This window comes from Neofelis nebulosa, chromosome 17 (genome assembly GCF_028018385.1).
Source record: "Neofelis nebulosa isolate mNeoNeb1 chromosome 17, mNeoNeb1.pri, whole genome shotgun sequence".
Taxonomy (NCBI): domain Eukaryota; kingdom Metazoa; phylum Chordata; class Mammalia; order Carnivora; family Felidae; genus Neofelis; species Neofelis nebulosa.
In genome coordinates, this window is record NC_080798.1 from 16,165,068 (window position 1) to 16,190,171 (window position 25,104).

At 47.5% G+C, this 25,104-nt stretch overlaps 1 protein-coding gene across 5 annotated transcripts in view; it reads right to left on the reverse strand.

Moving 5' to 3' along the window:
• Window positions 1-25,104, reverse strand: part of SIPA1L3 (signal induced proliferation associated 1 like 3) — a 239,627-nt gene that overhangs the window by 209,909 nt on the left and 4,614 nt on the right. The window contains exon 1 of one of the 5 annotated variants that reach the window (XM_058707342.1): window positions 15,145-15,451. The exons of 3 other annotated variants lie outside the window; for them this stretch is intronic. The gene's annotated coding sequence lies outside the window, so the exon portion shown is untranslated. Of the gene's footprint in view, window positions 1-14,826; window positions 15,086-15,144; window positions 15,452-25,104 lie in introns of those variants that run through there. One more of the 5 variants, XM_058707341.1, reaches the window with a different exon arrangement.

Genomic DNA, 25,104 nt, shown 5'->3' on the forward strand with positions numbered 1-25,104 from the left:
CAACTGTGGCTGGGACCTGGACACCCCATTAAGGAAGGAGCCTGGGGACACCATGATGCCTGGAGAAGCCTAGAAAGGGAAGGAACCAAATAGAATGTAGAGGCAGAGGTGGGAAATGGAGAGGGGAGACTGGCTGGGCCCCAGGTCTGCTGATCACAACACCAGCAGACAATGCCGGTCCCAAGCTCCAGGATGCATCTCAGAATTCTAGGCTTGGATGGATCGGACATGGGCTCCTGTATTTTCAACCCAAAGAACCCAGGCCAAGAACTTCCTACCTGGCTCCCTCTCTAAGCTCGTCTTCTGCCATTCTCACCTTCCCTTCCCTCATAGCCCTCTGGCCACAGGGCCTCCTTGTACTTCTTAGAATGCACTCTGTAAGCTCCTGCCTCAGGGCCTTTGTGTTTACTATGCTGTCTGGAATGTTCTTTCCCAGATGTTTCCATGGCTGGCTCCTCATATCCAGGTCTTGATTAAAGTCATCTCTTCAGAGGTCTGCCCTGATCACCTCTGCTAAAATAGTAGCTTGTGCCACTCTCCAGCCTTCCCCCTGGTCGGTTTTCTTCACAGCACATCTCCCTACCTAACATCACATTATTTATGTTTGTTTAGAGCCCAGTTCCCCTCGAGAATGTCAGGGCCAGAAGTGTGAGGACTGTGTTTATCCTGGGCCCCGCTGTGGCCCTAGCATTTGTGTGCCATCTCATAGGTGTTCAGGAAATACCTAAGTGATGATATCTGCCTACACACACTTTTGTACATCTCCTGGAACCTTTATCCCCGCCCTCAGGAACACAGAAAAGGGGACAAGGAAAGAAACAATGACTAACCTTTGTTTGAGTGGTTACTATGTGCCAACCACAGTTCCAAGCACTTTGCAGGGATCATTTATTCCTCACAAGAACCTAGGGTAGGAGTCATTATTACTCCAGAAAAGAAAGCTGAGGTTCATCTTAATCACAGAGTGGTTAAGTTACTTGCCCAAGGACACCCAGCCAAGAAAAGGCAAAGCTGCAAAGCTCAGCAGTCTGATGTCAGGCCTCACGACACACAGGTGGGCAACCAGTTCTACTGATCCAGCAACAGAGCTCCAGATCTTTTTGCTGAGCTCCCCACAGACCCACTGGTAGACCTCTGTCTTTTTCTTTTCTTTCTTTTTTTCTTCATCTCAATCAAGGTCCCAGAATGTTGTCCACTGCTGCATGTACTCAAGTTGTCACCCTTGACGTCGGCTTTTTCCCTGGTTGGGCCCAGCCATGGGGGACAGATGAGTCCTTCACTGACATGGCCACACACTGGCCACCGTGGACTTCTTAGGAACTCAGAAAAATTCTGGGCCCTGACTAACTGGGCCCCCATCAAGGGCGGTCCTGCAGGATAAAACATCTGAGGCACCCACACCTGCCTGTGACCTCCACTGGCATTTATCATCATCGTGGAAGCCCCGGCTGGGCAGTGAGGCAGGGGGCAGGCCTAACACAGTCAGCTGCAGCAGAGGGGCCATCAAGACGACAATCACTCATGGACAAAAGGAAAGTTTGCCAAGGAACTGCAGGAAAAGCCGCTGAAAATACATTAGCAATAAGGCAGCCAGTTATTGATTAAATCCACTCTATTCCAAACCAGACTGTGCCTCATCCAAGTTGCTAGACAGTAAGCAAGGTCACCTCTCTGTGCTTCAGTTTCATCGCTGTGAAGTGGGTATTACCAACCTGCTTCACTGAGTTATGGCAGGGGCTGAAGGTGAACAATAAAAACACTCAGACCAGGACCAGGCTTGTACTAAGCTTTTCAAGTCAGTGGGAAAGGACAGATGATTCAATCAATACTGCAAGAGATAATTGATTAACTATTGGCAGGGTGTAGGTTTAAGATCTTTATCCCACCTAACACCAGAAAAAAAAAAAAATTCCAGATGTTGGATGTGAACAATGAAGCTATACACGTGATTCTTTGTCTTCTTCTTTTTTGAGAGAGAGAGAGTGCAGTGGGGGAGAAGTGGGGGGGGGGGTGGAGAGAGAGGGAGAGAGAGAGAGAGAGGGAGGGAGGGAGGGAGGGAGAGGGAGAGAGAGAGAGAGAGAGAGAGAGAGAGAGAGAGAGAGAGAGAGAGAATCCTAAGCAAGCTCCACGCTCAACCACAGAGCCAGACATGGGGCTTGATCTCATGACCCTGAGATCATGACCTGAACCGAAATCAAGATTTGGACGCCTAAGCAACTGAGCCACCTAAGTGCCCCTATACATGTGATTTTTGATCTTAGGGTTTTGAATTTAAGCCCCATGGTGAGTGTAGAGATTACTTAAAATCTTAAAAAAAAAAGAAAAAAGAAAAAGAAAGAAAGAAACTATCAAGTAGGAAGAAAATACAGTATTTATCTCATCTTAAAGGCCAAAGCATAAAAGCAAACAACAACATTAACAAAAAAAAAAACCTGAGTGTGATATTTAGTAACATTATAAAATTAAAAGGTAAACAACTCACTGGGGATGTAAATCTGCAACCTGTAACAAATGATTCCTACCTTCAGTAATATAAAGATACCTTACAAATCAATAAGAAATAAAAACTACCCCCTAGAAAAACAGGCAACAAACAAGGAAATACCTATGGTTAATAAACAGACAAGTCAGCGACAAATATCGCAAGTCTTTAAACATATTCAGCGACAAATATCGCAAGTCTTTAAACATATTTATACACTTTGTATCAGTAATTGCAACTCCAGAACTTTGTCTAATAAAAATCTAAGGAGAAAACAAAGGTTTTTGTGTGTGAGATGTTCAGAGTTACAATATGGAAGGTGGAAGTGAGCAGTATGTCCAGTAACAGGGCACTGACAGGATGGAACACTATGAAGTCATCAAAAAGAGCGTGGCTGACCTTGACCCACTGCCACAGTAGGCTTTCCAAGGCAGACTGTTAAAGGAAAGTGCCGTCTGTAGAACAACATACCTAGAGAGTATGTTTGTACAACAAACAACTATAGGCATACGTATGTGTAATAAAAAGAGCTAACATGTGAGTGCTTATCACATGCCAGGGGCCACTCTTAACTTTTTTACCTATATTAGCACGATGAATCCTTACAAGCCAAGACGTTAGGACCATCACCACCATTTCACACATGAGGAAACTGTGGCACAGAATGATTAAGTAAAGGCCCAAATCAGTACATGACAAAGCTGGGGTTTGAACCGAAGAACCGTGGCCCCAGAGCCCAGGCTCTTAAACACGATCTACTGCACGCACAACAAGAAGAGAGCATTTAATGTCACTCTGGGCAGGCGAGAGACACTTGGGGGAGGGCCAGGTGCCAGGGACATGAGAGGAACAAGGAAATGCCATGCTTTGCTTTACATACTGCTCCACTGCTTGAAATGTTTACAATCGGCATTTGGCTGATGTAAGTTTTAAATCAATAAAAAAAAAAAAAAATTAAAAAAAAAAAAAAAAGATCAATATGAAATTTCTGCCAAGTGACCTAAATGCAAGAAGGAGTAGGAGATGATCAGCATCTCCAAGAGGAGCATGCAAGGGGAGCACAAGCAGGACCAAAGTCAGCACCTCCTTTCACCTGCTCCACATGCAGATGGAGGGTGGGCTCACACCTGTCTCCCAGAAGATGCCAAGGAAAGCCATGTGGCTGGCTGAGGTATCACACAGGACACACACCCCGTGGGGGGTGAGCTCCCTTTACATGTGGATCGCTGGAGGAGGAGATAAGAAGAGTTTGATGGGCAAGGAGGCTTTCAGCCCAATCAGTTAAGCAGGCTCAGGAGCTCCAAGTCCCGGGCCTATATACACCTTATCTGGCCCAAGTGTCAAGTTACGTATGTGTCGGCACCCAGAAAGTCCCTGTTTTCTGCCCTGTAATAAATACTGTAATAAAAGGCACGACAGGATCTAGGTTAGTGGGGATGGTGGAAGGGCCACCGATGTGGACTTGATCCCTTCCTGGTTTCATAAATGTAGGACATTAGCTCCTCCTGGGCACAGGCTGTGTCAACATCATGAATTAACAGCTGTGGCTGGAGTGAGAGGAAGGGGAGTAAGGTCAGACTGTGGGTCAGGCCACCGAGGTTCCAAACCAGACCCAAGTAGCTGAGTGACAAGGATCAAGGGCTTCGCTTCTCTGGGCCTCAGTTTCTTCATCTGCGAGATGGGGAGTAACAGTCTACCGTAAAGAGGGTTACAGGAGACGTGTGTGAGTAGGACACCCCAGCCCAAGTTAAAGGGGGCCGGGGACTGTCATTACTGCCATCCATCCAAACCTGCAGCCCAAAGCCTGAAACCCTGGAAAATCTACTCCCCTCCCCATGCTCTGACCAATCCCTTAGCAACTTGTCAGGCCATGCACTTCTGTCAAGCACCAATGCCACTCTGCAGGCCAGGCACCTCTCCTCCCTCCAGGGAAGGTTGCCTCCCTCCTTGTTCCATTGCCACTCCTTCAGAGGCAATGACAGCAAGGACACTCAGAATAAACACCAAATCCTCTCCCCGGCTCCCACCCCTGCCCACCCTTCCACCTCCTTCTCTACAAGGCTCCAGCCACACCACTGTTCTGTTGTTCCTCCACCCACCAAACTCCTTCCTGCCTCAGCACTTATGCATTTGCTGTTCCTTCTGCCAGGACCTCTTCCCGCAGATCTTTCGAGAGGCTGGCACCTTCGTACCATTACGGTCTCAGCTGCTATCACTACCCGACAAAGCTCTCCCCCAGCCTCCCACAGCCCTCTCCGCCTTCCAGGTGGCTCTCTCGTCAGTCTGCTTCATCACTTCACAGCATGATTCGACCCCACTTGAAATACCTTATTAATTTGTTTACTACTTTCTCTTCTGTGTCCTTCAATGTGAACCAAAACCCCAGGAGGACAGGCCTTCTCAGGTTCTGACCCGAGCACTGGGAACACATGTGATGCTCAATGAATATTTGCCAAAGGCACAAGTCAGTGACTGAATGAATTAATGAATTCTACATCATTCTACATCAAATCTCTGCCCTTCCCACCCCCCCCCCCCCAGGGAGTAAATGTGTTGTAATCTCCAGAAGAAAAGAAAGCCCTTAGGTAGTGTGCAATATAATGCGTAACTGATCCCAAGGCATCCAAATGATTTCATGCGTGCTAGTGCTCTAAAGAATTTATGACCCAGACAACAGTGCCTGGGGTCAGAGCGCGCCCCTGGCCAGGCTACTAGAAGGAGAGCCTCTCCGTGGAGCAGAGCCAGTTTTTGTTCTTTTGTCTAGGAAGAGAGTTTCAGATCAGAAGAAATCCAAATGCTCAAAAACCTCTTGCCCCAAGCATAAAGGCTTAATCCCCTGGCATGGAACAAGAACTCTCTAGAGGCTGTAGGTTTGAAAAATTCATGGCCAGGGAAAGAGAACAAAAAATGGAAATGTCAACAACGGCCTAGAGTCATCTCTCCCTGGTTACGGTGGGTGACACATACGAACACAGGGCCCCACCTGGTCAAAGGTAAGGCCCGAAGCAGCTGCGCCTGAACAGTAAGATGACTGTGGCGGTTCATCTGTTTATTCCCAAATCCAAGATGAGGTGTGCCAGCAGAGGCCCGTACACATCGAATGAATGGATGCAAAAACAAAGAGGATTTGGATCACCGAAGGAAAAATCCGCAGATCAGAAGCCACCAGCCCAGTCGTTCAATACTCATTTCTAATGTAAACAAAAGTTCAAAAGAGTCAGTACCCTCAGGGTAACTAAATAATAGATGAGAAAGGTTGCTCTCTAAAGGAATACTCCAGCTAATAAGCGAAGAGGAGGACAGAATTACAAGTGTCACAATTTCTGCAAACCCTAAGTAAAATCACAGCTGTCAGAAATGGTTATTTACAGCCATTAACTACAGGACGTCACTGAAAGAGAACACAGGCTTTACCCATCTGCTGAGGATAGAACACACAACAGCCAGGAGAATGCCCTGCCATCCCTACCCAGAACACACACCAATATGCGTGTGTGTGCACATCTCACACCTGAATCTGATCCAGTCTCCAAACCCAACCACCCATTTGCAGGAAGCACAGGGACAGAAGAACTTGTTAGCCACCACCAGAGAAATACAACCCCAGACACAGGCTGTGGGAGATCTACAGGGCAAATTATGTGGCTTTTCTCAACAAATAAACTATCCAAGAAAAAAGGGGGGAAAAATGGGAATGGCGGGGGGACCCACAGATTAAGTGACACTTAACAAGCATGTGAACCAAATCCCACAGTGGACCTTGATTGGAACAAATCAATTCTAAGACTTTTATGAGAGGATCTGAAATGTACTGGATGCTAGATGATGTCAAGCAATTATTGTTAGTTACCTTAATCATGACCATGATATTGTCACTGTGTCCTTAAAAATCTTATCTTTCATAGATAAAAACTGAACTATTTAACTATAAAATAATCCCGTGGGGGTGGGCAGCAGCCTATACAAATAAACCCAGAGTGGTCATGAGCTAAGAAGAGCTGAAGCTATTATTGACTTTTCTCAAACAGTGTCTAGAGGTGATTAAACCGAGAGGGTGGCTGAGAAAGCAGCTCGTGATTACTTTCACCGCCAAGGGCTAATGATCAGATGACATCTTCCTCCTGCAGCTCCGTGTCAGTCTGGGTAAAGCCAAAGTCCTTACTGTGGCCCCAAGGCCCCACACAATCGGCCCCCATCACCCCTCTCATTCCCGTCCCCCCCCCCCCCCCCCCGGCCACCGCCCCATCTCTCCCTCACTCACCACTCTCCAGCCCTGCAGGCACTCTGAAGTTCCTCAAGCATGCCAGGCACCTTCTCACCTCAGAACCTCTCACTGGCCCTTATTTCACCCAAATGCTCTTCCCCCAGATACCCACATGGCTCTGCAACTCCCTCTCTTCACCTCTGTTCCAATGTCATCTTCTGAAAGAAGCCTTCCCTAACCCCACTCTCTCAAACAGCACCAAAAGTCTTCAAAATTTAATTAAATAGGGGCACTTGGCTGGCTCAGTAGGAGGAGCATGTGTAGAGATTACTTAAATAACCTTAAAACATGTTTTGAAAAGGGGCACCTGGGTGGTTCAGTTGAGTATCCAACTCTTGATTTCAGCTCAGGTCATGATCTCATGCTTCATAGGTTCGAGCCCCACATGGAGCTCTGTGCTGACAGCTCAGAGCCTGGAGCCTGCTTCAGATTCTGTGACTCCCTCTCTCTGCCCCTCTCCCGCTTGCCCTGTCTCTCAAAAATAAATAAACATTAAAAAAAAATTGGGGGGAGATTTAATTAAATAGCATCACATGCTACTTGTTCTCATTCCATGTACCCACCTTCATTTTTTTTCACACCGATTGTCTCTTTTGGACTTACTATATATGTCTTTCTTTACTATCTGTCTTCCCTTTTATAACGTAAGCTCCATGAGGGTGGAAATTTCATTTGTTTTGTTCACTACAGTCGTCCCAGCTCCCAAAACAGCATCTGTACAAACCAGGTGCTTGATTAATATTTGTGTAATAAATCAAAGAACCAAAGCGACATGACCTTCAGGTACCATCCTAGTGCCTGGCAGCTCCTTTAAGAGCCATTTTTAGGGAGGGGCACCTGGGTGGATCAGTTGGTTAAGCACCAATTTCAACTCAGGTCATGATCTTGCAGTTCGTGGGTTGAAGCCCTGCGTCCGGGTCTGTGCTGACAGTTTGGAGCCTGGAGCCTGCTTCAGATTCTGTCTCCCGCTCTCTCTGCCCCTCCCCCACTTGTGCTCTCTCAAAAATAAACGTTAAAAAACTAAAAAAAAAAAAAAAAAAAAAAAAAAAAAGAGCCATTTTTAAGGAACACTTCAGAACTAGTAAAGCCTCTGGCTGCCTAATCCAATGTTTAGTCTCCCCTTTTAACTTAGCAGAATCTGATCTTTAAAGATTTTATTTTTAAGTAATGTCTACATCCAACGTGGGGCTTGAACTCACAACCCTGAGATCAAGAGTGCCATGTTCCACTGACTGAGCCACGCCAGGTGCCCCCAGATTCTGATGTTTAGCTAAGGACAGGGGCATGTGAAATAAAGACTACATTTCCCAGACTCCTTGCAACTATGTATTGTACCCTAAGTTCTGAGCAAGAGTCTATATAAGTAGAATTATCGTGTGCAACTTCCATTAGGTCTTTTTTTAAGTTTATTTATTTTTGAGAGAGAGACAGAAAGAGCAAGTGGGGGGAGGGGCAGAAAGAGAGGGAGACAGAATCCTAAGCAGGCTCCGCACTGTCAGTGCAGAGCCTTATGCGGGGCTTGAACTCACAAACTGTGAGATGATAACCTGAGCCAAAATCAAGAGTCAGACACTTAACTGACATCCAGGCGCCCCTCCATTAAGTCTTTTTAAAAAGACAGGGGTGCCCATCTTCATTCCTTCCTTCCTGCTGGCTGGGATGCAATGGCTGGAGCTTGAGCAGCCATATTGAATCATGAGGTGGCAGGACAAGGATGATAGATCCAAGAGGAAGAAGGAGCCTGCGTCCACAATAAGAATGTAGCCCTGGCCTGCTTATATCACTGGGCTCCTTTATGTAATAGAGAAAGAAACTTCTATCTTGCTTAGGCCATTATATTCTGTTTTATATATGGTTTTCTATTATATGCAATTGAACCTAATCCTGACACTTGGGATCAAAAGACCATCCAGAGTGAGTGGAACAAGTCCTATATCTATACAAATGTATAAAAACGTCCATAAATTGAGAACTATTCCAAAGAAGAATCACTGTGAGCTTGCAGATACACAAAGAGCTATCATGGAGCTGGGGAGAGGGTAAACGGGTGGGAACAACCAAGGAAATAATGACATGAGAACCACATTTTCAATTAGGTTAAATAGGCTGCTGCCTCAGGATTAGTAACCAGAGCACAGCTGACTCTTAAACAATACAGGTCTGAACTATGCAGGTCCATTTACATAGTTCATACAGTATTATAAATGTATTTTCTCTTCCTTATGATTTTCTCAATAACATTTTCTTTTCTCCAGTTTACTTTAAGGATAGAGTACATAATATGTATAACATACAAAATACATGTTAATTGTTGACACTATCAGTAAGGCTTCTGGTCAACAGTACAATTAGTAGTTAAGCTTCTAGGGAGTCAAAAGTTATATACAGATTTTCAGCTATGTGGGTAGGTATGTGCCCTTAACTCCCACACTGTTTAAGGGTCGAGCGTATATAAGGAACACCTACAGGGGCACCAGGGTGGCTTAGTCAGTTCAGCGTTCAACTCATGATTTCTGCTCAGTTCATGATCTCAGGGTTGTGAGATCGAGCCCCCCTGTGTTGGGCTCTGCACTGGGCATGGAACCTGCTTAAGATTCTCTCTCTCATTCTCTCTCTCTCTCTCTCTCTCCCTCCCCTGCTCATGCAAGCTCTCTCTCTGGGAAAAAAAAAAAAAAAAAAAAAAGAACACCTACAAATCAATACTAAAATGCCGCAAAGTGATGAGCAAGTTTTATCCAGAAGAAGAAAGATAAAAGATATTCTGCCTTATCAGTCTTCAGAGGAGTATAATCAAAACCACAATGAGATTTCATTTCATATCTGGCAAAAAATAAAAAAGTTTTACCAAACCAAGCCCTTGGTGGCAACGTTCAGAGACCAGTCTGACAGTATTTGGCGAAGTCAAAGATCCTCACATCCTACGACCCGCCAATCTCGTGCCTAATAACACCCAAAAGAAATTCATGTCAATACATGCTAGGAAACATGTGTAGCAACATTCACAGTAGCCCATGAATCGCAAAAAATCTAGAAACTAATGAAATGTTCATTGGCATGCAAATGACTAACATAAAAATGTGGTACATTCAGCCAGTGGAATATTATATAGCAGCAAAAAAACCCAGAATGAACTACAGCTATACAAAAATAGTCTGGATCACTCTTAGATTCACAACACTATGGGAAAAATGCAAGTCCCACCAAACTATATACAGTACAGTATCATTTGCATAAAGTTCAAAAATAGTTCTTTTTAAGACAAAGAATGATAAATAAAAAACTCAAGATGGTGGTCACCTCTGGGACAGGAGGCAGGGTATGGAATGGGAAGTACCACACAGGTTCATGTGTTATTAAAATGTCCTAATTCCTGGGCATTAAATTCCTTGGACGTTAAAATGTCCTAATAGCCTACTGTTAATTATAACAGACAATTTTGCATGAGCCAAAAACACCAGTGTTTCATGCACCAAGGATTCCAATTAATCTGATTTTGCGTGTCCAAAGGCCATCTTTAAAAAAATGGAATATATTTAGAAAGAGGTGAGAGAGCATGTACACCAAGTTACTGACATATGGGACCAATGAGGCAGGAGGTAGGAGCGGAGGGGATGAAGTAGTAGGTGGTTTCTGCTTCATGTTTTGTTCTGCCATCACTTAAATATTCATTTCAACAAGAAATGTTTCCTATAACGAACTCACACAATATAGCGCAGTGGTTCACGGACTCCGGAGCCAGACCACCAGAGATCACGCGTCGACTGCACTACTTCCTGGCTGCGGTAAGTAGGCAGGTAGGTTATTTCACTTCTCTGTGCCTCTGTTTCTGTATCAGAAAAGGAAGGGTGATCACAGTGCCTACTTCATGGGGCCCCTGTGAAGACTGAATGGGTTGGTTCACAGCTCCTCTACACAAGGGAGGCCCTTAATGAGACTGGTTATTATGATTCTCACTAGTCTAACTTCTAACATGTACATGGAGGACAGCCATGAGCTGAGCAATGATCTAGTGAAGGCCTACAAATGATCCTGGTCAGTTTAACCCCCAGCTGTGCTTCCTTCCCTCATACTTGCAGCCTCTGAAAGAAGCCTGGTGCACTGCTCATCCCAAGTACTTACTGAACAGATGATAAACGAATACAAGATGCCACCTCACCACTTCTCTAGCTGTCTGAACAGACCCCTTCTAGATGCCTACTCTCATGTCCATTCTCCCTTCTTCAATACTGACCCTTCATTTAGGGTGGTGGTTAAGTCCAAATTTAAAAACTGCATTTCCATGACTTCCCCGTAGCTAGGGGTGGTCACGTCATGGAGTTCTCTAGCCAAAGTGACACAAGCAGAAGTCAGCTAAAGATTTCAGGGAAGGCTTTGGTGTCCTACAATAGAGGTACTGTCTCCCTTCCTTAAGAGTTTTGCTTCTTCCTGCCTGTGACAAGGATGTGGGGCTGGAGGTGGAACAGCCTTCTTCTCGCTACGAGGCTAAGGGCAGCAGCAGTGCAGATAAAGAAGAGCCTGGGACACTGGAGAGATGGTAAGCTGCAGCACCACCTTTCCCTGCTAACCTCTGCACCTCTCCTTACGTGAGAAAACGAAGGCTGTCGTAGTCTCTGAAGATGACCCCCAGTGGGCACATCTCTCAGAACTCAAGTCTTCCACTGTCCCTCCCACACTGAATCTGGGCTGACCTGTGACTCACTTGAGCCAACAGAATGAGGCTGAAAGTGAGCTGGGCCAGTTCTGGACTATGCCTTACAAAGGCTCATCAGAAGCCCTGAGCTGCCATGTTGTAAGTCCAGCTACTGGCTGGTGAGGCCACACGGAAGAAGAGATCCTGAGACTACAGAGAGAGGGGCCCAGCCATCTCCAAGGCACAATGTGGCCGAAATATCTTGAGTGCTCCAGCTCCATCTACCCTTTGTCTGCTGCAGCGTAAGAAACTCCGGTTAAGCCCAGGAGAAGAGCCGTCCGCATGAGCCTCAGTAAAGCAGAGTCTGTCATTTTAAGGCATTTAAGTTTTAGGGTGCCTTGTTATGTAGCAATAGAAAACTAGAATAAACCTCTATCTGGGCACACCACTGTACAAGTTTCACAAAGCCAAATATATCCCATAATTAAAGTGCCACCTAAAAAGGAAATGTGCCCATCGATCAAAGATCCCAACAAAATCTCTTGCATATTGATAACAAAGATCCTTAAAATGGAAAAAAAAATATGAACCTTCTGTTATTTTGTTAACGAGTACTCATTAAACACAACTAACCCATATTAAGGGTGATGAATCTATTACTTACTTTTATAATTAAAAAGCATTTAAAGTAGAAAGTTCAACACTGTGCTGGACCTGGTGAGAACCCTCAGAAAACACATCTTCTATCTGGGCAAGAGGTATCATTATACTAATACTACTTCATATTCATTTTCAAAGGCTTAGAGCTTAAGTTAACAAGGTGGCTAAGCAGGTTGGACACCTGCAAACTAATTAAAGAAGGCTATCAATAAAAATAATAATTTGAAAAAAAAACAGAAACAAAGGGAATGCACATCAGTGATGGTCTAGCCAAATTAATTATGGTACACCCACACCACCATGTGTTACACACATCTTTTGCTATCAAAAAGAACAAATCTGAGTGCTACCTGAGAATCTGGAGGCATATCTATATGGTTTTGCCATGTTAGAAACACAAAATGCAGGGCACCTGGGTGGCTCAGTTGGTTAAGCATCCAACTTTGGCTCAGGTCATGATCTTACAGTTCGTGGGCTCCTGCCCCACACTGGGCTCTGTGCTGACAGCTAAGACCCTGGAGCCTGCTTTGGATTCTGTGTGTGTGTGTGTGTGTGTGTGTGTGTGTGTGTGTGTGTGTCTCTGCCCCTCCCTCGCATTCTCTCCCTCCCTCTCTCCTCTCCCCCCTCTCAAAAATAAAATATTTTTAAAAAAGCAAAATGCAAGAAAATGAGGGTAATATTATCCCTTGTAGGATACTATTTCTCTCCACAGGATTATATAACCATGGGAGGAAAGGTAGAAAGATACGCACATAAGTACTTGATTGTTACTATGGGTGAAGGACTGTGGGAGGATGCTGACATGGGGGTGGGGCAGAGAGGAGTCCACAAACTAGGGACAGAAAAAAATTGAAGAGGAGCTTGGAGTTAATTCATGATCATCACCCCCAAGTAGCGAGTGCTCTCTATGCACCAGATACAGTGCTTGACTAGGTCACCTGATCTCACCTGAACTTCTCATCTAATGTGGGAATTATTAATTATTCCCATTTTCCAGATCAGGAAACACAGGCCCGGAGAAGGTAAGCACTGTGCCCAGAGTGCGGGCAGTGCTGGGACTTGAGCATGAAGAGCCACGGTCTTTCAGGAAGGGCACTGAAACTGCACCACTGCCCCTGGGGCTCAAAGGGCACAGTTAACTGCTGGAGGAGCAGTTTCTTGGACACCTGGCACATTCAGGCCCAAAGGTGTGGCAGTGCAGGATGCAGCCGGCAGTCCATCAGCACCTCGGTGCCTCGGTGTCTCATGCCGTCCGGAGAAATCTGAGAGGGCCACTGACCTCGCTCCGCAGAGCCTGGGGAAGCCCCGCCCAGGACACTTTTACAGAACCAACTGCCGACACCAGGAGCCAGAGCACTGATGAGGTGGGATCAGCCACGACACACTCTCCGAGTTCGCCATTTAATCGCAATGCGTTCAGCCCCCGAACGAGAATTATTGCCTGTTAAAGCAGGGAAGACCAATAAACCATGCCTGGCCAGTTAATTCTGATTTCCAAGGCATTCCCTGACCTTACTGCAGGAACACTGAGCAGGACCTGGTGATTAAGTGGGCTCTCCAGATACACGCAGGTGTGTGCACGTGCGGGCAGTGTCTTGGACAAAGCTTTCGCCACCCGATTTAACCTGCACGCAGCCTCAACTCTCACCAGGGCCAAGGCTGTCTGATCCCAGCCACATGAATCCAGGCTGCCCGGATGAGCCACTGGCAGGCCCCGGATTCTCCAGACTGCAGGGGATGAGGGACAGGAAGCCAGAGGCCCTGATGCCTCAGACAGGCTTGATGAGAATCAAAGCGAGGGTGTGGGAATGCCACCTCCCCCACAGCTGCAGGTCTGGGGGCATTCTAACTCAAACCCCAAATGGGGACAGTCATCCATCCTTGGACAATGTTGCACCTGATATCATAAATTTATTCATAAAATAATTTATCCCACACCTACCACATGCCAGGAACTGCTCTACAAGAATAGAGACCGATGTCCCTGCCCTTTTATGGAGCCTACAGGTGGGGGGGAGGGGCAGATAATAAACATGTCAAGTAGTAATAAATGCCGTGAAGAAAAATAAAGCACAGTGAAGGACTAAGAGTGGTGGAGAAAGTGCTATTTAATAGGGACAGAGGCCCCACGGAGAGGGTGACATCTGAGCAGAGACCTGGAAGGGGGTGGGGAGTCTTGGGGATACCGGGGGAAGTGTTCCAGGCCAAGGGAACAGCCAGGGCAAAGGCCCTGAGGGAGGAACAGAAGGAGGCCTGAGCAGCTGGAGTGCGGCCAGCAGCAGTTAAGAAGTCAAAGATAAGGCCAGGGAATTTGGGGGGCAGGGGCACAGGGCTAGCTGACACTGAGGACGACTCCCTGCCCAGGCTGTGAGCACTTTACATAACGATTCACTGGAAAGATGAGTGGGTACTGCTCCTACTTCCCCCTTCATCAGATGGGGAAACTGAGGCCCAGAGAGGGAAAGGAACCTGCCTGAGATCACACAGCTCCCCTGTACCAGGCCGGGATGTCCCACAGCCCCTGGCACAGAAGTTTGCATCCCACAGGAGCTCAACATCCACCAATTGGTTCCTTCTCCGGAGAGAAAATATCCTCCATTTTCTTCTCACTCCCTCGACACTCCGCCCACCGTTCTTCACAGTTAGGAGCAGACAGGTAAACACTTCATGCCAGAGGAAGGGAGGAAAAGAAAACAAAAAAGCCACCAGTCTAATTCCCGAAAAGAAGAAACACATCATTACCTTTCTCTCCTCTACAAGTTACTACCAAACTTAGCAAACATCACTCACCCAAGAGACGTCCTGAGCGCAGCCCTGATCACAGAGCTGGCAGGTGACTGGCCGGACCCGGCAAGGCCACCTGCCCGAGCTCTGCAGGCTGCCCCCGGCCAGTGCCTCCCCCGCTCAGCCTACTGTGGGTGTCTGGAATGCGGAAACGGGAACCTGCCGTGCCAGCTCCTAACAGCGACTTATTCAATAGCCGCGGGAACACGCCAGCCACTGGAGTTCCCCCACGAGGAGCTCTGCGCAAACAGGCGTGCTCCCAAAGAGGACTGTTTCGCCAACAGTCCCTTTGGGGGAGGGAAAAAAAAAGGACTCCTTACTCACCAGACACGTGGTCTGAGGAGCCTGAATGGGCTTAAGAGAAAGCTCCAAGGTAACAAAGACGGCTCGCCTGTTACTGCTGATCCAGGAACGGGCCACCTGTTCACTGACTGAGCCAGGGCTGGATCCGTGCCCACAGCCTCCCCTGCCCTGGGCTGGCACCTGCCCGCTTCATTCACAACCTCACAATCCAAAGGTGGGCTCCGTTCCCGGTGCGGACTCCCGGTCTGCTCACTCAGGCAGAGGCAGAGGCAATGTAGCTTAATGATTAAGCACCGCCTCTGGGCCCCTCCGGCCAGCTTTGGAAGCACAGCCCGGAATGGCTTTGCCTGATATTAACAACCACCAGAGCCTGGGTGCTCACTCTGCACAAGGCACCCTTCTAAGCACTTCCTAGGAGTTATTTCCCCTAGCCCACACAGCTACTCTCCTAGGATGTACTATTATCATTGCTACTTCACAAGTGAGAAAGTTCAGAAATAGATAAGTCACAGCGTGGAGATCACATAGCAAGAAAGTGGTGGGGCAGAGAGGTAATCCCAGCACAGCGACTCTGGGTTTCCAGTTCTTAACCACTACACCCAGATCCCCTTTCAAGATGAGAGACTGCCCCCCCCCCAACTGGGTCCCAGTTGCCACATCTGTAAAATGGGATGTGTGTGAGAGTTGGTGAGGTCTGTATGGGGGAACACTTAGCCTAACCCACAAAAAATGCTGAACAACTATCAGCTATAGTCATGACATTCTGCCCTCAGATTCAATCAGATTCCGCTTATACCTTAAAATAGGGGGTAACTGTGGGCAGCTGAAGGGAAGAAAAATAAAGATTCTTGCTGCCCTTTTCACCCACAAAAAAATACCACTGACCCTTGAACATGGGTTTGAACTGTGCAGCTCCATTTATGTAGTTCTTATGGTACAGTACTATAAATGTATTTTCTCTTCCTCATGACTTTTTCAATAACATTTCTTTTCTCCATCTTACTTCACTGTAAGAATACCATATAAAATACATACAACACACAAAATACGTGTATGTTCTCAGTAATGCTTCAGGTCAATGGTAGGCTATTAGTAGTTAAGTTTTGGGGGTGTCAAAAGTTATACTCAGATTTTCAACTGTACGGGGGGTCAGTGCCCCTAACCCCTGACCTGTCCAAGGACCACCTATACGGTGTGTATTAAGTGCTCACTGGGGGCCAGGACTGCAGTGTTCTAAGTGCTTTACGTATTTTAATGCACGGCATCCACCCAACTACCTAGGAGGTCAGTATCACTACCAGCCCCACCTCAGCTCAAGCCCACGCTCTATTCCTCAGTCCCTCTGTAGTCTGGCAGGGCAGTAACTTTACACTGTGTCTGTCCATATGTGGGACTAATCGGCATCCACAGGAATCTTCAGTCTGCAAAATGAATGGTCACTTTCACAGGCTGTTAGAAGGAGGGGGCGGGATCATTAAATAGTAATTTAATTATTCAATTAATAAATCTCATGTGTTAATAGCAGAGATCATATTTGTAAGCAACCACGTGCCGGCAACGGGGGTAAGCACCTGACCTGCATCCTCTCCTTTCATCCATACAACCACCTTTCGAGCCAGTCCTCAGGAGGGGAAACTGAGCCTCTGCGAGGACCACTTTGAACAGCAACTGGTCAAGAGCAGAGAGAGGAGGGAGAGCCAAGTGTTTCTGAGCAGAGAAAATGCTCTCAAACACATGCACACTGCCCCTCAGACTGCTGCCTCATCACTCAGCTTGGGTTTGCCTCTATTTTCAAACAAAATATTGGGTTTCCCGATAAGACCGACAGTTCCTACAGTACAGGGACTCTGCGTACATCTTCTCGAAGGTGGACATTAGTAGAGAACAAAAGTGATGTCCTGATTCAGGTAACTACAAAACAAAGCGGGTCAGTACAATGACATGAAAATGTATGAGTGCAATGCTTCCACTTTGTTTTACTAACTTCTGCAGCAGACCCAGGTGTTTGCCTACCAATTCCATCCCTTTCTCCAAGTCCTTTCCTAAACAGTACTCAAAAAAAAAACAAAAAACAAAAAACAAAAAAAAACACATAAAAACAAAAAACAGTACTCCAATTTTATTCCTGTAGCCACTGTCTTCCCAGCAGTCATGTGCTTCAGGTAAGGACAGTTCCAGCCTCAGCCCTGAGACTACATCATGATCGGCTCTTACCTGTGATTTGCCCAGGTGTGGTCACGTGCCACAATGCTGGCCAATGAGATATGAGGGGAATCTGAGAGGCAGAGTATCTAGGAAAAGTTTCCTCACTTGTTAGAGATAAACATTGAGTGATAAATAGATGCCCTCTTTCTACTACTAGATGCAGCCTTGTCGGGATATGACAGCTGGAGCTGTGGCAGTCATCTTGTGGCCACGAGGAGAGTCTGAGGACACAGGAGACAAACCAAGGATGGCAGAGTGACACAACAGAGGGCTTGCTTACAGGCACTGTGGAAGTGCTTAGTCAATCAATTAAGGTGGCGCCAACCTATGGGCTTCTTTGTTGCATGAGATCATAAATCTGACTTCAGGCCAATTTCATCTGGGTTTCCTACTGCAATAGATCAGTGGTACTCCAGATGTCCTCCTCTCAGGCCGAGGAGCACCCAGGAGCACCTGAGTACTTGTTAAAAATGCAGATTCTCAAGCCAGACCTACTGAATCAGAAACTCTTGGTGGGGCCTGGCAATCTGTAATTTAACAAGCATTCCAGGGGATTCTGCTGTCTGCTAAGGTTTGAGAACCACTGCAGAAGCACACAAGTCATTTCAGAGCAAGGCCTCTGGAGTCAAGAGTCCTTGGGTCCAAATCTTGTCACTACCATTCTCTAGCTGTGTGACCTTGGGCAAGTTATTTAAATTTAGCTGCCTCATCTGCAAAAGAGGAATAAAATGAATACTTCTCTTACAGGATTGTTGGGAGGTCTGGATGAGTCACTCTGTGGGATGTGCCTACCTAGCACAGTGCCTAGCACAGAGTAGACATTATATAAATTACCTATTCGGTGCTGCTTTTGTTGCTATTACTATTGTTTGCAACCAAAGGCATACCAACTGACACAACTTCCTAACGGAGCTCCTCCAAAGCTGGATCCAGAACTCCTTTACCTTTATGTTACTACACCCAGAACCCAGCCCAGGGCCCTGGGGCTTCTAGAGACGTGAGACTGTCCCGGTCAGTGCAGGGATGCGACACACAGGAGGGGCTGAGGCCTTTCTCCATCACTCCTCAGACCACCTCCCGCAGCCTGAACCTCCACAGCCCCAGCAGATACCCCACGGACACTCTGCCGGCTACTCTGCCCAGTTACTGATCCAGAATGCCCACCAGCTCTGCCCGGCCCCAGAGAGCACCCCCACCATGTGAGTCATGCCAAACATCTGACAAGAGTCCAGGGCTGCCCTTCCCTCTGGGAGTTACCTGTGATTTCAAAACTGGTGCCACCAAGATGCAGAAAGCCAAAGAATGACAAACGCCACCCCCAGGTAAGATCCCAGCAGGAAGAGGCAGCCTCTAATCAGGCTTAACAGCAAGACTGGGTAGGGGGCTGTGGGTGGGGCCGGGGTTCTGCATTCGCAGGCACTGCCGACACTGTTGGGCCGGTCACTGAAAGAGCAGTGTGGGATACAGAAAGGGGGAGGGGAGTCTTGGCCTCCGACCACTAACCCCGGCAGCAGGAAAGCCCTGGTCAGATTTCTCAGGCTGTGCAAAGGAAGCTATTACACCGAACCTCATAAAATTGCCAATATTCACACATTCCTGGACGGCAAAAAGGTAATTTCATATGGCTCAACCTAATACAAGCCAGGGAACTCACTCCAATAATGCGGTGTCAAGAAGTTGGTCACCAGCAAGAAACGGGAATGGTGGTGGCCTCTGAGCAAGGGAGGTGACTGTCTTACTTTTGTGCCTTCGGTTTCATGCACATGTGGCCACTTTTCAAAATTTAATGAAATTTAATAAATCAATCAACCCTGCAATATCTCCCCATCTCAGAGAGAAGACACACTTGTACCAGATCCTACAAGATCAGCAAGCCTGTCACTTCTCTGCCCTCATCTCCTGCTCTGGCCACATGGGCCTCCTTGTGAGCTCCTCAATCTTACCAGGCCCATGTCTCAGGGCTTTTGCACTGGCTGCTCCCTCTGCCTTGACACCCCCACTGCTGACACTGCCTCAGCTCCCTCAGGCCTGTACTCGAGTCACCTCCTAGGGAGGCTATCTCTGGCCCTCCTGCCTAAAACCTCAACACAACACCTGCTACCAACCTAATCCTTCATATCCCCCTTCCCTGCTTAATTTCTTCTGCTTAGCACTTACTACCATCTTGTTTACTGTCTGAACCCCCCACTTGAAGGACAGCCCGAGGAGGGGAGAAGCTTGTCTGTCTTGCTCACTGCCACATTCCCCGTTCCTGGAGGACTGCTCAGCTCAGTGAACACCCGCTGAATGAGTAAGCTGAAAAATCAGATGCAGAGTCACTATTTGGGGATCCCACACGTGCAGGTCTACACCGGACACACGGGAAAATCAAGCTAAGTTGGTGACAGCGCTCCTAGTGGTTTCTCCACACTGGGCTCACCTCAGAGCCTTTGAAAGAAAAAGAAAGGGCAGAACCGAAGAGAATGCTGGGGGCAGGGGTTTGAGGCAGGGGCTCTCCTGCCTCCCCTGCCCACAAACCAAGCATGTGGTGTAGAGACACGGGGCACCGGAGAAAAGAACTCATCCTGAGCTGGAACATGCCAGCCTCTAGCAGGATCAGAGCCAGAGCAGGTTCACAACAACCATCTCTACCCACGTGGGAGGCAAACACCAAGCAGAAACCCCCAAACAAGGGTGTCCTCTTTTCCTGCCATTTCCACACAAGGATTCAGGCTAAGTGAGAGTCCCCAAAAGAACAAATGCGACAGGGGCCTCTCTACTCTTGTGTCATGAAGGAGTTCTAACCGTAGGCTTGAAGAGGAATACCATCAGGTCCCAGGCGCCGTCTGTCTGTCACAAGCTGCATCTTGCCCCTTTCCTTCTGTTGGCAAAAGTCAGAACTGAAAGGGGGCACCTTCCCTGCCTCCCACTGCAGTGCCAGAGGCAAACCAAATGCCGGATTCTGGTTCCATGTGGGGCTTTAACAGAGACCCATCAAAGGAAGGATTGGGTGCAGGTTTGTCCTGAGGGGAGGACTGGGGGAGGATCTGATGCCTCCTGTTGAAACATGTCTTTGGAAAAAATGTGGGAGGGGCCCCACGGTCAAGGTGCTGCAGGGAGACATTTCTCAGGGAAGCAGGACCTCTGGAAACTGACTCACAGAGCCGATGCCACTGCAGCCGGCGCTCAGAGCAGCCGGGGAAGCGTGCGGCCGCTGGAACCTTCCAGAGTCCTCACTGCTCCTGGACATTGCTTTACCTAAGGGGTTTCCAAAGCCTTGGGCCAACCACTGACTCCTGTAACGAAAACACCAACAAGAAAACCAAAAAACCCTGTTTTTATCATACAAGTGGACTGGGCAGGGGCAGGGAACTCCCCACACTTACACTTGAGCTCAAAATACACAAATTCTGACTTTCGTTGTCCTTATTTCTTACTTTTCAGGATGAGACATTTCAAACATACAAAGGTGAAAAGAGAATATAATAATCCCCCATCGGCCGGCTTCAACAGTTATTAACTGATGGCCAATCTCACTTCATCTCTTCATTCACCCATACACACAGTCTCCCTCTACTCTCGGCCTGCCCATATTATTTTGAACCAAATCATGAACACCTTAACAGTTCACAGGTATTTCAGAATGTATGCTTAAAGATCAGGACTTTTTTCTTAAGCAGAACCACAGTATCATTATCACATTTAAAAAAAATAAGAATTCCTTAACAATATTGAATATCCAGTTAGCGTTTGTTAGAGAAAGGGGAAGTGCAGGTTCCAGAATCATAGAAAAATCTTGTGCCCAGACAGGTGTTCAAGCCTCCAGGCACGAAGGGGCCTGAGAGCTGAAGCAGGGCTGTCCCAGAACAGGAGAACAGAGACCACACGTGGAGTGGAGAGGCTGCAACTAGTCCGTATGGTCCTGCTTGCCCACCCCGTTCATCCATCTGTCCATCCACAAGAGACCGCACAGTGAGTGTTTAAGAGCCTGGACTCTGGAGCCAACGGCTTGGGTTTGAATCCTGACTTTGACACTCCAGCTTTTGGACATGCACTTCTCAGGACCTGCTTCCCTATCAGGGAAAGGGGGATGATAACAGTACCTACCCCATCGAGTCATTCTGAGGCTTAAATGAGAAATTACAAGAAAAGCACTTAGAGCAGGGCCTTTATACACGGTAAGAGCTTGGTGAATGCTGGCTAGGATCATTACTTCAGCCAGCAGACACTTACTGAGTGTCTTTTACATACCAGGCACTGTCCAGCAGCAAGAGAGGAGAGTTGTGGAGAGGTTAAAACCCTCATGAGTCACCACCAGGGGACAGGGACTGGCACCAGGCCACTACCTGGGGACATGAGCAAACTGAGAATCTCCAGGACCTGTCATACTTGGGTAGGAGGTCCAGATTCATCCTGCCCCTGAGATGGGCAACCCTGAACCAGGAGAGTAATTAGAAGTCCAGAACAATGACTCTCATGGATGAAAGAGGGAACCACTGCGGCATCGCTCCCCCCATTCCCCCCATCCAGCAATGCCACTTTTGATCAGAGCAAAGGCAAGATTCACGTGCTGGGTAAGTACGGCTGTTGCTGAGCTCACTGGAAGATGCCACACAGCTCCCACAGAGGGCCACAGCCTCGGGGAACAGAGTCCACAGCAGTAGGAGAAAAGAGGCCTCGTGCCCAAAAAAGCAGTTTAGAATGGCCTTTCAAAAGGCTGGGCCCTTTTCTTGCCTCCCTCACTGTCCCTGCCCACCCTGCTCCTCAGTCTCCAAAGTCCTCTCTCTTTCCTAGGAGATAAGACCTGTTTCCACCAAACCGGGAGCTCAAAGTAAGGAGTGCAAGTGTCAGTCACACAGGTCTACACCAGCATCCCAGCACCAACATAAACTCGAGGATCGTTGCTGACAAACTCTGGGGATCCATTTTGTGTGATGAGTCCTTCCTGTGGCTTCTCTTGCTCAAAACTCAGAGCCCATCCCCCTCAAACACGAATACAGCATATCCGACAGAGATTTAAGAGTATGGTCTCTGGACCAGAGTTCAAATTTAGCCTCCATCACTTCCTAATTTCGAGCAAGTGGCCTCTCACTGCCAGAGCTCAGCTTCCTCACGTGTACAACAGGGATAACCCGTCCCTGCCACCTCGGAACATAAGTCACACACGTCAAGCAATGAGCACAATTCCAGGCCCATAAGGCACCTTTGATGGATGGCAGTGTGGGGTTAGCTATACCTGCCTGTGATTAATATGCTTTTCATCACTCACCCACCTTTATTCACCAAGATAAAACAGGGATAGTATCTTTGATCTGTCACTGTGAACTACCACCCTTGATTTCCATGAGTCTCATACCCCAGGCCCACGCTGTCCAACACATGTGGCTACTGAGCACCTGAGATGTTCAGTAGCTGGCACGAATGGAGATGCACTAAAGGTGTAAGATACACTTTGTATTGTGAAGACTTAGTGTGGGAAGAAAATGTAAAACATCTCAATAATTTTTACACTGATTACATATGAAATGATAATATTTTAGATCAAATAAAATATACGATTCAAATTAGTTTCTTCCATTTCTTTTTACTTTTATTTTTTTAATGTTTATTTATTTTTGAGAGAGAGACAAAGCAAGAACAGGGTAGGGCAGAGAGAGAGGGAGACACAGAATCGGAAGCAGGCTCCAGGCTCTGAGCCGTCAGCACAGAGCCTGACGCGGGGCTCGAACTCACGGACCGCGAGATCATGACCTGAGCCAAAGTCGGATGCTCAACCGACTGAGTCACCCAGGTGGCCCTCTTTTTACTTTTAACTGGCCATTATAAAAATGTAAATTCTGTATATGGTCCACGTTGGTAGCTCACAGTGGGTTTCTAATGGACATTGTCGCAGACCTCTGACATCCAGTGTCTTCTCATTCGACTCCATACTGTCAGCGTCTGGCACGGTGCCCGGCACACAGGCTAGGGTAGAACAAAATGTTTCATAGATGGCTGGATAAAGATGTTCTCCACATTTCTCCTGGTCTGAAAATGCATCCACCGCTGTCTTCACATCTAGCCAGGCCTGGCTTTCGTTCAACATATTTAACAACCCACAAGGCCAGGCTACATCAAGTCAAAATGGACACAGTCATGGTGGCTGGAGCAGGTTGCTAGGGCACCTGCAGAGCCAGGTATCTTTTTAGTTACTGGACCATATTTGATATTTAACAGTCAAAAATGCTGGTCTGGTGCTTAGAAACACCCTACCAGCCCAAGTTCCCCATCAAAGCTCACCCAAATGGGACCCTCCCCTTGTTCACTCTCCTTCAGCACCACGCCTCAAGCAGTCAACTTTGCCTTATTTGAGGACAGGCCTTCAGTTCTGAAACAACCAACCAAACATCCCGACAGAAAGTGACCCCCTCATGTCTTACTGTCAGTAGAAACGATGCCACAGCATCCCCGGACCACCCCTGCTGTCTGTGAACGATGAACTAAATATAGTCCACAGTGCTTTGCAGGTCAGACAACTTCGAAAGGAACTGCTGAAGCCACTTCACAAACTTGCCTCAGCCTAGTAAACAGCGCCTGGGAAGAGCAGCAGTGTGGCATGTGGGCAGAGTCTGGAGTCCGGAATCGGCTCCTTATCTGTAAAGTGAGTCCCATAAACTTACCTACTTCACTGGACTTTGGTGAGGACTGGCTGAGAAAAAGTGTATAGACGAAGCACTGAGAAATGTAAGGTGCTGGGGCGCCTGGGTGGCTCAGCTGGTTAAGCGTCCGACTTCAGCTCAGGTTGTGGGCTCACGGTTAGTGGGTTTGAGCCCCGTGTCAGGCTCTGTGCTGACAGTGTGGAGCCTGCTTGGGATTTTCTCTCCCTCTCTCCCTGCCCCTCCCCACTTGTGCTTTTTTTCTCTCTCTCAAAATAAATATACAAACTTTAAAAAAAAAGAAGGAGCTATTATTATCATTATTTTACAAAAATTAAAGTAGCATGAACTTGAAAAATGTGATTTCATCCTTCTCCAGCCACACCGACCCTGTTTTTGTAGTTAACTCGTTCTCGCCTTTGGGGCTTTGCATTTGCTGTTCCCGCTGCCTGGAATGTTCTTCCCCCAGCTCTTGGCACAGCTGGTGCCTCTTGCTCCTGCAGGCCTTCCCGTACCATCTGAGGTAATGTAACCAACTCTTCTTCACCACCAGCCTGCCCTATCAGCCACTCTCTATCCCCTCAGCCTGTCATTTCCTCTAGAAGACTTAAACCATCTAAAATTACCTTGCTTATTGCATGTCTCCCCAGCTAGAATGTACACCCTGGGAGAGTGAGGATCTCGTCTGTTATGTTCACGGTCCAAGAGCTTTTAGCCACTAGATGTACCAGAATGCTTACTGGATGTGTTTTTGCAACGATAAAAGACATCCCAGAAACAACCTAAATGTCCAGTGACAGGGGAATGGGGGAATAAAGCATGGCCTCTTCACACTGAAGAATGTGAATGTGGGTCTAGCTGTTAAAAAGAATGAGTCAGGGGCTCCCGGCTGGCTCTGTCGGTGGAGCATGCGACTCCTGATCTCAGGGTTGTAAGTTCAAGCCCCACGTTGGGTACAGAGATTACTTAGTCGGTTAAGCGTCCGACTTCAGCCAGGTCACGATCTCGCGGTCCGTGAGTTCAAGCCCCGCGTCAGGCTCTGGGCTGATGGCTCGGAGCCTGGAGCCTGTTTCCGATTCTGTGTCTCCCTCTCTCTCTGCCCCTGCCCCGTTCATGCTTTGTCTCTCTCTGTCCCAAAAATAAATAAAAAAAAAAAAACGTT